At 43.5% G+C, this 16,037-nt stretch overlaps 1 protein-coding gene across 1 annotated transcript in view; it reads right to left on the bottom strand.

Moving 5' to 3' along the window:
* Positions 1-15,799, bottom strand: part of LOC128687131 (uncharacterized) — a 284,886-nt gene extending 269,087 nt beyond the window's left edge. The window contains exon 1 of the mRNA XM_070092803.1: positions 15,235-15,799. The gene's annotated coding sequence lies outside the window, so the exon portion shown is untranslated. The remainder of the gene's footprint in view (positions 1-15,234) is intronic.
* Positions 15,800-16,037: the final 238 nt, after the last annotated feature.

Here is a 16,037-nt window from a genome sequence, read left to right as displayed (position 1 = left end):
TAATTCCTTGCTTCCTTTCCTTGATGTCCATGTCCACCGCTCAGATACAGGTTTTTCCTGACTCAAGAAATCGTAATGACACGATTGCAAACAAACCATACCCCCGGCCGGGATTGAACCCGCGGTCAACTCAAGAAATCGTAATGATACGATTGCAAACAAACCATACCCCCGGCCGGGATTGAACCGCGGGTTAAACCCCGGCCGGGGGTATGGCAGGTTTTTCCTTTTCCGTTTACCGAAAACCCATGCACAGTGGCATGTACATTCATTACTTTTCCTATCATGCTTCTCCTGTCAAGAAAAGTGTTCTTATCTCCCTCTTTCTCCGTGCCCTCCGCATCTGTGATCCTCAGTTCCTTCCAGCAGAAATTTCCACTCTTCATAATTCGTTTTCCCGTCTTGGCTACCCTTCACATTTCATAGACTCTGCCCTCTCACGTGCTAAACGTAATTTCTTCTCTCCCAAACTCTCTACTCCTGGGAACTCTTCTGTCCTCTGCCTTCCCTACATTTCCGGTCTTTCTAATCTCAACAATTCTCTCCGTCCCTTAGACATCAAGCTTACTTTCCGCCAGACTAACACTCTTCGCACTAATCTCGTTCATACCTCTCCTCCCTCTACAGATGTTCCTGGTGTCTACTCTATTTCTTGCTCCTCCTGTCCTCTTCAATACTTTGGAGAAACTGGCCGATCTCTTTCTGACAGACTTAGGGAGCACAAAAATAGTGTTAGGCTTGCCGACACTAACAATGCTCTTTTCTGTCACGTCAGAGATCACAGCCATCCTATAGACTGGTCTTCTGCTAAAACTGTCTTCCCTACTTCCAACTTTAACAGTCGCCGTCTTGTCGAAACCTCTCTAATACACAACTTTCCTTGTATGAATCTTAGTCCTGGCTTCGTCTCTGTAGATGCCTTCCTCTCCCACTACATTATAAAATGCTCCAAACTTCAGAACACCCGTGACTTAACCTGACTCCTCATTTTTTCTTCTCCCTCTTCCCCTTTCTTCTGTCGCGTGTTTCTGTTCCTTCATTATTTATTTCATCACTTCCCCTTCCCCCACCTCTGTGCACTTGCTCTCCCTCTGTGGGCACCTAGCTCCCTTGCAGTGCTCCCCTTTCTTTATATTTGACTGGCTCCTCCTCCTTAGTTCCCCACTACTACCACTACTACTACTACTACTACTACTACTACTACTACTACTACTACTACTACTACTACTACTACTACTACTGCTACTACTACTACTACTACTACTACCACTACTACTACTACTACTACTACTACTACTACCACCACTACCTCTTCCTGCCTATATATAGCCGTCCTGCTCCACTTCTCGTTAGTGTGACTTTGTAAATGGTCCAAGTCGGGCCGAAACGTCGTCGTAAGCTCCTCTCTTCTATGTGCGGGTTATTTGTGTATCGTTCCAGTCACGGTATTGTGCCTTTTTTTTTTGTTATTCACTACCCGTCATCTTCCAGTAGTTGTAACACACTACCAGTCATCTTCCAGTAGTTGTGACACACTACCCGTCATCTTCCAGTAGTTGTAAAACACTACCAGTCATCTTCCAGTAGTTGTAACACACTACCCGTCATCTTCCAGTAGTTGTAACACACTACCCGTCATCTTCCAGTAGTTGTAACACACTACCAGTCATCTTCCAGTAGTTGTAACACACTACCCGTCATCTTCCAGTAGTTGTAACACACTACCAGTCATCTTCCAGTAGTTGTAGCACACTACCAGTCATCTTCCAGTAGTTGTAACACACTACCAGTCATCTTCCAGTAGTTGTAACACACTACCAGTCATCTTCCAGTAGTTGTAACACACTACTCGTCATCTTCCAGTAGTTGTAACACACTACCAGTCATCTTCCAGTAGTTGTAACACACTATCAGTCATCTTCCAGTAGTTGTAACACACTACCAGTCATCTTCCAGTAGTTGTAACACACTACTCGTCATCTTCCAGTAGTTGTAACACAATACCAGTCATCTTCCAGTAGTTGTAGCACACTACCAGTCATCTTCCAGTAGTTGTAACACACTACTCGTCATCTTCCAGTAGTTGTAACACAATACCAGTCATCTTCCAGTAGTTGTAACACACTACCAGTCATCTTCCAGTAGTTGTAACACACTACTCGTCATCTTCCAGTAGTTGTAACACAATACCAGTCATCTTGCAGTAGTTGTAGCACACTACCAGTCATCTTCCAGTAGTTGTAACACACTACCCGTCATCTTCCAGTAGTTGTAACACACTACCCGTCATCTTCCAGTAGTTGTAACACACTACCCGTCATCTTCCAGTAGTTGTAACACACTACCAGTCATCTTCCAGTAGTTGTAACACACTACCAGTCATCTTCCAGTAGTTGTGACACACTACCCGTCATCTTCCAGTAGTTGTAACACACTACCAGTCATCATCCAGTAGTTGTAACACACTACCCGTCATCTTCCAGTAGTTGTAACACACTACCCGTCATCTTCCAGTAGTTGTAACACACTACCCGTCATCTTCCAGTAGCTGTAACACACTACCCGTCATCTTCCAGTAGTTGTAACACACTACCAGTCATCTTCCAGTAGTTGTAACACACTACCCGTCATCTTTCAGTAGTTGTAGCACACTACCAGTCATCTTCCAGTAGTTGTAACACATTACTCGTCATCTTCCAGTAGTTGTAACACACTACCAGTCATCTTCCAGTAGTTGTAACACATTACTCGTCATCTTCCAGTAGTTGTAACACACTACCAGTCATCTTCCAGTAGTTGTAACACACTACCAGTCATCTTCCAGTAGTTGTAACACACTACCAGTCATCTTCCAGTAGTTGTAACACACTACCAGTCATCTTCCAGTAGTTGTAACACACTACCAGTCATCTTCCAGTAGTTGTAACACACTACTCGTCATCTTCCAGTAGTTGTAACACACTACCAGTCATCTTCCAGTAGTTGTAACACACTACCCGTCATCTTCCAGTAGTTGTAGCACACTACCAGTCATCTTCCAGTAGTTGTAACACATTACTCGTCATCTTCCAGTAGTTGTAACACACTACCAGTCATCTTCCAGTAGTTGTAACACATTACTCGTCATCTTCCAGTAGTTGTAACACACTACCAGTCATCTTCCAGTAGTTGTAACACACTACAAGTCATCTTCCAGTAGTTGTAACACACTACCAGTCATCTTCCAGTAGTTGTGACACACTACCCGTCATCTTCCAGTAGTTGTAACACACTACCAGTCATCTTCCAGTAGTTGTAACACACTACCCGTCATCTTCCAGTAGTTGTAACACACTACCCGTCATCTTCCAGTAGTTGTAACACACTACCAGTCATCTTCCAGTAGTTGTAACACACTACCCGTCATCTTCCAGTAGTTGTAACACACTACCAGTCATCTTCCAGTAGTTGTAGCACACTACCAGTCATCTTCCAGTAGTTGTAACACACTACCAGTCATCTTCCAGTAGTTGTAACACACTACCAGTCATCTTCCAGTAGTTGTAACACACTACTCGTCATCTTCCAGTAGTTGTAACACACTACCAGTCATCTTCCAGTAGTTGTAACACACTATCAGTCATCTTCCAGTAGTTGTAACACACTACCAGTCATCTTCCAGTAGTTGTAACACACTACTCGTCATCTTCCAGTAGTTGTAACACAATACCAGTCATCTTCCAGTAGTTGTAGCACACTACCAGTCATCTTCCAGTAGTTGTAACACACTACTCGTCATCTTCCAGTAGTTGTAACACAATACCAGTCATCTTCCAGTAGTTGTAACACACTACCAGTCATCTTCCAGTAGTTGTAACACACTACTCGTCATCTTCCAGTAGTTGTAACACAATACCAGTCATCTTCCAGTAGTTGTAGCACACTACCAGTCATCTTCCAGTAGTTGTAACACACTACCAGTCATCTTCCAGTAGTTGTAACACACTACCAGTCATCTTCCAGTAGTTGTAACACACTACCAGTCATCTTCCAGTAGTTGTAACACACTACCCGTCATCTTCCAGTAGTTGTAACACACTACCCGTCATCTTCCAGTAGTTGTAACACACTACCCGTCATCTTCCAGTAGTTGTAACACACTACAAGTCATCTTCCAGTAGTTGTAACACACTACCAGTCATCTTCCAGTAGTTGTGACACACTACCCGTCATCTTCCAGTAGTTGTAACACACTACCAGTCATCTTCCAGTAGTTGTAACACACTACCCGTCATCTTCCAGTAGTTGTAACACACTACCCGTCATCTTCCAGTAGCTGTAACACACTACCCGTCATCTTCCAGTAGTTGTAACACACTACCAGTCATCTTCCAGTAGTTGTAACACACTACCCGTCATCTTTCAGTAGTTGTAGCACACTACCAGTCATCTTCCAGTAGTTGTAACACATTACTCGTCATCTTCCAGTAGTTGTAACACACTACCAGTCATCTTCCAGTAGTTGTAACACATTACTCGTCATCTTCCAGTAGTTGTAACACACTACCAGTCATCTTCCAGTAGTTGTAACACACTACCAGTCATCTTCCAGTAGTTGTAACACACTACCAGTCATCTTCCAGTAGTTGTAACACACTACCAGTCATCTTCCAGTAGTTGTAACACACTACCAGTCATCTTCCAGTAGTTGTAACACACTACTCGTCATCTTCCAGTAGTTGTAACACACTACCAGTCATCTTCCAGTAGTTGTAACACACTACCCGTCATCTTCCAGTAGTTGTAGCACACTACCAGTCATCTTCCAGTAGTTGTAACACATTACTCGTCATCTTCCAGTAGTTGTAACACACTACCAGTCATCTTCCAGTAGTTGTAACACATTACTCGTCATCTTCCAGTAGTTGTAACACACTACCAGTCATCTTCCAGTAGTTGTAACACACTACAAGTCATCTTCCAGTAGTTGTAACACACTACCAGTCATCTTCCAGTAGTTGTGACACACTACCCGTCATCTTCCAGTAGTTGTAACACACTACCAGTCATCTTCCAGTAGTTGTAACACACTACCCGTCATCTTCCAGTAGTTGTAACACACTACCCGTCATCTTCCAGTAGTTGTAACACACTACCAGTCATCTTCCAGTAGTTGTAACACACTACCCGTCATCTTCCAGTAGTTGTAACACACTACCAGTCATCTTCCAGTAGTTGTAGCACACTACCAGTCATCTTCCAGTAGTTGTAACACACTACCAGTCATCTTCCAGTAGTTGTAACACACTACCAGTCATCTTCCAGTAGTTGTAACACACTACTCGTCATCTTCCAGTAGTTGTAACACACTACCAGTCATCTTCCAGTAGTTGTAACACACTATCAGTCATCTTCCAGTAGTTGTAACACACTACCAGTCATCTTCCAGTAGTTGTAACACACTACTCGTCATCTTCCAGTAGTTGTAACACAATACCAGTCATCTTCCAGTAGTTGTAGCACACTACCAGTCATCTTCCAGTAGTTGTAACACACTACTCGTCATCTTCCAGTAGTTGTAACACAATACCAGTCATCTTCCAGTAGTTGTAACACACTACCAGTCATCTTCCAGTAGTTGTAACACACTACTCGTCATCTTCCAGTAGTTGTAACACAATACCAGTCATCTTCCAGTAGTTGTAGCACACTACCAGTCATCTTCCAGTAGTTGTAACACACTACCAGTCATCTTCCAGTAGTTGTAACACACTACCAGTCATCTTCCAGTAGTTGTAACACACTACCAGTCATCTTCCAGTAGTTGTAACACACTACCCGTCATCTTCCAGTAGTTGTAACACACTACCCGTCATCTTCCAGTAGTTGTAACACACTACCCGTCATCTTCCAGTAGTTGTAACACACTACAAGTCATCTTCCAGTAGTTGTAACACACTACCAGTCATCTTCCAGTAGTTGTGACACACTACCCGTCATCTTCCAGTAGTTGTAACACACTACCAGTCATCTTCCAGTAGTTGTAACACACTACCCGTCATCTTCCAGTAGTTGTAACACACTACCCGTCATCTTCCAGTAGTTGTAACACACTACCCGTCATCTTCCAGTAGCTGTAACACACTACCCGTCATCTTCCAGTAGTTGTAACACACTACCAGTCATCTTCCAGTAGTTGTAACACACTACCCGTCATCTTTCAGTAGTTGTAGCACACTACCAGTCATCTTCCAGTAGTTGTAACACATTACTCGTCATCTTCCAGTAGTTGTAACACACTACCAGTCATCTTCCAGTAGTTGTAACACATTACTCGTCATCTTCCAGTAGTTGTAACACACTACCAGTCATCTTCCAGTAGTTGTAACACACTACCAGTCATCTTCCAGTAGTTGTAACACACTACCAGTCATCTTCCAGTAGTTGTAACACACTACCAGTCATCTTCCAGTAGTTGTAACACACTACCAGTCATCTTCCAGTAGTTGTAACACACTACTCGTCATCTTCCAGTAGTTGTAACACACTACCAGTCATCTTCCAGTAGTTGTAACACACTACCCGTCATCTTCCAGTAGTTGTAGCACACTACCAGTCATCTTCCAGTAGTTGTAACACATTACTCGTCATCTTCCAGTAGTTGTAACACACTACCAGTCATCTTCCAGTAGTTGTAACACATTACTCGTCATCTTCCAGTAGTTGTAACACACTACCAGTCATCTTCCAGTAGTTGTAACACACTACCAGTCATCTTCCAGTAGTTGTAACACACTACCAGTCATCTTCCAGTAGTTGTAACACACTACCAGTCATCTTCCAGTAGTTGTAACACACTACCAGTCATCTTCCAGTAGTTGTAACACACTACCAGTCATCTTCCAGTAGTTGTAACACACTACCAGTCATCTTCCAGTAGTTGTAACACACTACCCGTCATCTTCCAGTAGTTGTAACACACTACCAGTCATCTTCCAGTAGTTGTAACACACTACCAGTCATCTTCCAGTAGTTGTAACACACTACCCGTCATCTTCCAGTAGTTGTAACACACTACCAGTCATCTTCCAGCACTTGTAACACACTACCAGTCATCTTCCAGTAGTTGTAACACAATAACTGTGGACATTACATCACTGATCAATACCATCACTACTGATCCTTACCATCACTGATCAATACCATCACTGATCAATACCATCACTGATCAATACCACCACTTCACACTCTACTGATCAATACCATCACTGATCAATACCATCACTGATCAATACCATCACTGATCAATACCATCACTGATCAATACCATCACTGATCAATACCACCACTTCACACTCTACTGATCAGTATCATCACTGATCAATACCATCACTGATCAATACCATCACTGATCAGTACTATCACTGATCAATACCATCCCTGATCAATACCATCACTGATCAATACCATCACTGATCAATACCATCACTGATCAATACCATCACTGATCAATACCATCACTGATCAATACCATCACTGATCAATACCACCACTTCACACTCTACTGATCAGTACCATCACTTGACACACTACTGATAAATTCACTCACTTGCTACACCACTCATTATCTTCACTTATCAATACTATCACTTATCAATACTATCACTGATCAGTACTATCACTGATCAGTACTATCACTGATCAGTACTATCACTGATCAGTACTATCACTGATCAGTACTATCACTGATCAGTACTATCACTGATCAGTACTATCACTGATCAGTACTATCACTGATCAGTACTATCACTGATCAGTACTATCAATGGACGTACCAAAGATCAATACTATCACTGATAATGCCATTACTGGATATAGCACTGATCAATGCCATCACTTGACACATCACTGATCAGTACCATCACTGGACACACGACGGATCAATACCATCATTGGGAAAAGTGAACATTACCGTTACTGATCATTACTATCACTGATCAATGCCATCAGTTGACACACCATTGATCAATGCCATCACTGGAGATATTACTGATCAATACCATCACTGATCAACACCATCACTGACCAATACGATCACTGATCAATACCATCAGTTGACACACCATCACGTGACACGCTACTGATTAATACCATCACTTCACACACTACGGACCAATACTGAATCAATACTTGACACACTACTGACAATACTGAATCAATACTGGACACACTACTGATCATTTCCATCTCTGATAAGTACCACCACTGGACACACATCTGATTAATACCATCACTGGACACACCACTGATAAGTACCACTGGACACACTACTGATCAGTATCATCAATGGACACATGTCTGATCAACAGCATCACTAGACACACCACTGATCATTACCAACATTGGACACACTACTGATCAGTACCATCACTGGACACACTACTGATCAGTACCATCACTGGACACACTACTGATCAGTACCATCACTGGACACACTACTGATCAGTACCATCACTGATGAATGACATTACTGGACACACCGATTATTATTACCATCACTGATAAATACCATCACCGATCAGTACCATCACTGGACACACCACTGATCAATATCATTAAATGACACACTACTGATCTATACCATCACTGGACACACTATTGATCAATACTATCACTGGGTACACCACTGATCAATACCATCACTGAACACACCATTGATCAATATCATCACTGGACACCCCACGGACCAATACCATGACTGGAAACATCACTGATCATCACCATCACTGGACACACTAATGATCATTACCATCACTGATCAATACCACCACTGATCAGTACCATCACTGGACACACCACTGATCAGTACCATCCCTTGACACAATACTGATCTATACCATCAATGGACACACTATTGATCAATATCACTGGACACACTACTGATCAATACAATCACTGAACACACAATTGATCAATACCATCATTGAAAACATCACTGATCATCACCATCACTGGACACACTACTGATCCATATCATCACTGGACACGCCACTGAGCAATACCATTACTGGACACACCACTGAACAATACCATCACGAACACACCATTGATCAATGCCATCATTGAACACACCATTGATCAATACCATCACTGGACACCCCGCGGACCAATACCATCACTGGACACATCATTGATTAATACCATCAATTGACACACCACTAATCAATATCATCACTTCACACATTACCGATCAACAGAATAACTCGACACATCACTGATCAATACCATCACTGAACACACCACTGATCAATACTATCACTTGACGCACCACTGATCCATACCATCACTGAACTCACCACTGATCATTACCATCACTTGACGCACCACTGATCAATACCACACTACTGATCAGTAGAAAAAGTCACACATCAATGATAAATACTGTCACTGATCAATACCATCACTGAACACCACTGATCAATACCATCACTGATCACCACTATTACTGATCAGTGCCATCACTGATCAATACCATCACTGGAGACACCTCTAATCAACACCATCACTGAATACACCACTGATTAATACCTTCATTGGACATACCACTGATCAATACCATCATTTGACACACCACTGACCACTACAATCACTAGACCCACTACTGATCATCACCATCACTGGACACATCACTGATGAATACCATCATTGGATACACCACTGATTAATACCATCATTGGACACACCAATGATTAATAACATCATTAGACACACCACTGATCACTATCAGTGGACACATCACTGATGAATACCATCACCGGACACACCACTGATCAATACTATCACTGATCAATATCATCAATGGACACACCACTGATCAATACCATCACTGGACACATCACTAATCAGTATCATCCCTGGACACACCACTGATCAGCACCATCACCGAAGACACCAATGATCAATACCATCACTGGACACATCACTGATCACTATCATCCATGGGCACACCACTCATAAGTACCAGCACTGAAGACACCACTGATCAATACCATTACTGGACACCTCACTCATCAATACCACCACTGGAAAAACCACTGATCAGTACCATCATTGGATACACCACTGATCAGTACCATCACTGGGCACACCACTGATCAGTGCCATCACTGGACACACCGCTGATCAGTACCATCACTGGACAAACCACTGATCAATACCGTCACTGGACACACCACTGATCAATACCATCACTGGACACACCACTGATCAGTACCATCACTGGACACACCACTGATCAGTACCATCACTGGACACACCATTGATCAGTACCATCACTGGACACACCACTTATCAGTACCATCACTGGACTCACCACTGATAATATGATCATTGGACACACCACTGATCAATACCATTACTGGACACGCCACTGATCAGTACCATCACTAGACACACCACTGGTCATCTCCATCACTGGATGCACCACTAATTAATACCATCACTGGTTACACCACTGATTAATACCATCAATGGACACACCACTGATCAATATCATCACTGGACACACCACTGATCAATAACGTTACTGGACTCACCACTGATCAGTACAATTACTATACACGCCACTGATCAATACCATCACTGGACACACCACTGATCAGTACCATCACTGGACACACCACTGATCAGTACCATCACTCTACTCACCACTGATGAGTACCATCACTAGACACGCCACTGATCAATACCATTACTGGACACACCACTGATCAGTACCATCAATGGGCACACCATTGATCAGTACCATCAATGGACACACCACTGATCAGTACCATCAGTGGACTCACCACTGATCAGTACCATCACTGGACTCACCACTGATGAGTATGATCATTGGACGCACCACTGATGAGTACCATCACTGGACTCACCACTGATGAGTACCATCACTAGACACATCACTGATCAATACCATCAATGGACACACCACTGATCAGTACCATTACTGGACTCACCACTGATCAGTACAATCACTGGACACACCACTGATCAATACCACCACTGGACACACCACTGATCAGTACAACCGCTAGACACACCACTGATCAATACCATCACTGGACACACCACTGATCAGTACAATCACTAGACACACCACTGATCAATACCACCACTGGACACACCACTGATCAGTACAACCGCTAGACACACCACTGATCAATATCATCACTGGACACACCACTGATCAGTACCATCACTGGGCATACCAATGATCATTTCCATCACTGGATACTCCACTAATTAATACCATCAGTGGTTACACCACTGATTAATACCATCACTGGACACACCACTGATCAGTATCATCACTGGACACACCACTGATCAGTACCATCACTGGACACACTACTGATCAGTACCATCACTGGACACACCACTGATCAGTACCATCACTGGACACACTACTGATCAGTACCATCGCTGGACACACCACTGATCAGTACCATCACTGGACACACTACTGATCAGTACCATCGCTGGACACACCACTGATCAGTACCATCACTGGACACACTACTGATCAGTACCATCACTGGACACACTACTGATCAGTACCATCACTGGACACACTACTGATCAGTACCATCACTGGACACACTACTGATCAGTACCATCACTGGACACACCACTGATCAGTACCATCACTGGACACACTACTGATCAGTACCATCACTGGACACACCACTGATCAGTACCATCACTGAACACACTACTGATCAGTACCATCACTGGACACACTACTGATCAGTACCATCACTGGACACACTACTGATCAGTACCATCACTGGACACACTACTGATCAGTACCATCACTGGACACACCACTGATCAGTACCATCACTGGACACACTACTGATCAGTACCATCACTGGACACACTACTGATCAGTACCATCACTGGACACACTACTGATCAGTACCATCACTGGACACACTACTGATCAGTACCATCACTGGACACACTACTGATCAGTACCATCACTGGACACACTACTGATCAGTACCATCACTGGACACACCACTGATCAGTACCATCACTGGACACACTACTGATCAGTACCATCACTGGACACACTACTGATCAGTACCATCACTGGACACACTACTGATCAGTACCATCACTGGACACACTACTGATCAGTGCCATCACTGGACACACCGCTGATCAGTACCATCACTGGACACACTACTGATCAGTGCCATCACTGGACACACTACTGATCAGTGCCATCACTGGACACACCGCTGATCAGTACCATCACTGGACACACTACTGATCAGTGCCATCACTGGACACACTACTGATCAGTACCATCACTGGACACACTACTGATCAGTGCCATCACTGGACACACCGCTGATCAGTACCATCACTGGACACACTACTGATCAGTGCCATCACTGGACACACCGCTGATCAGTACCATCACTGGACACACTACTGATCAGTACCATCACTGGACACACTACTGATCAGTACCATCACTGGACACACTACTGATCAGTACCATCACTGGACACACCACTGATCAGTACCATCACTGGACACACTACTGATCAGTACCATCACTGGACACACTACTGATCAGTACCATCACTGGACACACTACTGATCAGTACTATCTCTGGCAACACTGCTGGTAATTACTTACACTATGCTCTATAAAGATAACTTGTCACTCCTCTCATTTCGCTTTCAGACCACGAGGATTCCATTCCAAATATTGAAATAATATTGTATATTTGTAAGTAATTGCAATATGCGAAGCTCAGTCGAATACTTACTTTAAATCGTAATGTATGCACTCAGCTATCAATCCCTCCTGTCACTCTCGCATTAAAAAAACACACATTAGTCGATATCTTTAAGTTAGTCTTCATGCAAAGTGAGAACAATACTACGAGAACTCTACTAGAATTTCACTGGCTAGAGACAAAATATGAGTGACACCAATCACTACATTGACCATCATACAGAAGATACACACCTCTGTGGCTAAACCAACAGATTCAGGGGCTCTTAGATGTTAGAGGAATACATATCTGTGTTGTTGTACCTCTGCTGCCCCTGTCAGCTTAGCACTGCTAGTATGTACCTGTGTGTTAGTCGAGCGTTGTGGGTCGCATTATGTAAGAGAAATCACTAAGAAATATTTATAAGAAAACGTTCCGCTTCTGGGACCTTAGTAACTTCTAATAATAACAGTTCATTGGAAGTAACGAGAATGAAAGAGAAGATATGAGGCGGGTCCTTTGATATTAGAAGAAAAATTGCATAATTCTCCATGAGACTTGTACTACAAGTGAAACACAGGAGACTATGATGAGAACCTATATGATACAGAAGTAGAAAATATTTCATAATGTTATACCAGATACTCTGTGATACAGTGGGTAACAGACTGTTTAACATGGGGCAAAATGTCAAAAAGAGCAATAGTATAATAAGGGAAAAAGGTACCGAAGAGTAAATACTTATTATATTTTCTTTCACCAGATAAGCGTGCAAGTATATGTACAATGTATATACACTATGTGTAGAATAACAAGTGTGCAAGCAAGAGACACAGTGAGAACCTGTGAGTGACCAGACTTGAGAGGCAAGTCTACCAATGTTTTCTCACGAGTCACAAACATCGCTTCACAACTTCAGCAGGCTTCCTTGTGTCGAAAATGGTATAAAATACCGACAAGTTGATGATTAAGACACATGTGCAACAGTTAGGTGTATTCATTGTTGAAATATTTCGCCTACACAGTAGGCTTCTTCAGTCAGAAGCAGCAGGTGTAGTGGTGAAATGAAGAATGACGTAATCAGTCCATCCTTGTGACTGGCGGGTTGGACCGAGCTGTTTAGCATAACAGGTGGGCCTCCCCTGTCATACATACCCTTAACAGCTGGTTTGCTGGTCGAGAGGGCATGTTTATATGGGCGTGTAACATACGTCGAAAAAAGTAGCATACTCCTGGTGTGCCACAATGAACCTACTAGGCAGATTGTTCCACTCATCGACTACTCTATTTCCAGATCTTTAACTTCCACAGCAGGCATCTACATCATGCCCTCTGGATAATATCCCAAGAAATATGTAGGGAAAACAGGAAGAAAGGTTTCGGTCCGCTTAAATAAATATGGAAACGCCTGCAACAGGGACGACTTCAAGTATGCTAGTGTCCACCACAGAAACTCGACGGGACATATGATGAACTGAAAAGATGAACAACTCTTCTTTACTGACCATGATCTTAGATGCCATTTATATCTAAAAGCCTCGCTAGTCACCATCACCGACACCTTGGAACATAATACTAGAAGCTAAAAAAAAAAAAAAAAAAAAAAACACTGCCATACATGATACTGAACCAGGCAAAGCCCATCCTACCTCACGACACTGGAATCACGTGACCTCATTTTTCCAGGTCACTCACACCCTACTTTCTGCCTATATATACTGTTATTTTCTACCACTATGGTTGAGAAGTGATCAAGGTCCCATGACCACAATGCTTTCCAAAATAAATATGTCGTAGCAATTTGTGTGTATCAGTTACCAAGGGTTATACCACTTTCTACAGCCTTTCTAAAATTAAACTTATCCAGTCAGAACCCTTTATTTTGAGCAATAAGCTCTTGATTCAAGGAATTGAAGATGCCATACTTTTTCCTGGAACGAACCTAAGTGTCTGCAATGCCTCCCTCCCCCCCCCCATTGGTTTAGCTCTTTCCCATTAATGTAATAATAATAATAATAATAATAATCACCACGCTAACAAGGGATTTTTTTGCTAGCATTATGTGCACGGTATCTTATACTCAGCACCTAATTCCAGTACCTTATACTCAGCACCTGAATACTTCCAGTAGGTTTCTCACACAGAACTGCAGTGTTTTCTTACACAGGATAAGACATTCCAGCAGGTACTGCAGTTTCCTAAGACATATATTTCCCCGTGATGTGACCCACAATCGTCGACAAACACACAAGTGTTAGATGGGCAGCGTCAGCACATTAACCACATGTTTCCTGCTGGAGAATCAATCCTGGACTTTACGACTGTGAGTCCATTGCTCTTACCAGTGAGCTACTCAGCACCGCGTAGCAGGAAGCTAACAAAGTGTTGGCATGACATAACAGGTGACACAGAAATGGGGTGAAGGTTACCTCTCCCCCCAACACGATGCTTGGAAGAGTACCTGGAGACGCTGAGGTGGTTGCTAAGGACGTGGAGGTGGTTGCTGGGAACTTTGAGATGGTTGCTGGGGAGGTTGGGGTGGTTTGCTGGTGGTGGTTGATGGTGTTGGGTTCAACTATCTCCAGAAATATAACACTATCACTTCAAGCTGAGAGTTTACCCTCGGCCTCTCACAAGTAAACTTTAGCTTCACTCGTTTAAAAACTGATTTTTTCTTTCCAGTGTTAAGTATAAGTGTGTTATCTAGTGTGGTCAGGTTCACTGTTATAAGCGTGTTATCTAACGTCGTGAAGTTCACTGTTACAGGAGTTTTACGCGATAATAATCCGTCTGAAACTTTGCACTGAGTGATACCAAAATTCTTGTTGGTAGGTTAATGTTATCACATGAGTGTGAGGACATCCAGTGGAGAGTACAAGTGAAGGAGAGAGTGCAGTAATAGCACTGGTGTAGCGGGTGCTATCGCGGAGAGAGTGCGGTAATAGCAGCACTGGTGAAGCGGGTGCTATCATGGCCTGGCAGGCGGCGGCGGAGAAAACGCGTCCGTTCCTGACCACTGCCTTGTGCACACTGCCAGGGCCACCTCTGCTGCTACCCTCCCTCCCTGCCCCGCGAGAGGGGCACCAGAGCCACCCTGCCCAGGCAGTGCACCACGTCCACCTTGCCCAGGCAGTGCAGAACGCCCACCCTGCCCAGGCAGTGCAGAACGCCCACTTTGCCCAGGCAATGTACCACGCCCGCCCTGCCCAGACAGTGCACCACACCCGCCTTGCCCAGGCAGTGCACCACGCCCGCCCTGCCCAG

This window comes from Cherax quadricarinatus, chromosome 40, assembly GCF_038502225.1.
Source record: "Cherax quadricarinatus isolate ZL_2023a chromosome 40, ASM3850222v1, whole genome shotgun sequence".
In the NCBI taxonomy this organism is placed as follows: Eukaryota; Metazoa; Arthropoda; class Malacostraca; order Decapoda; family Parastacidae; genus Cherax; species Cherax quadricarinatus.
This window is presented reverse-complemented; position numbering and strand designations above follow the sequence as displayed.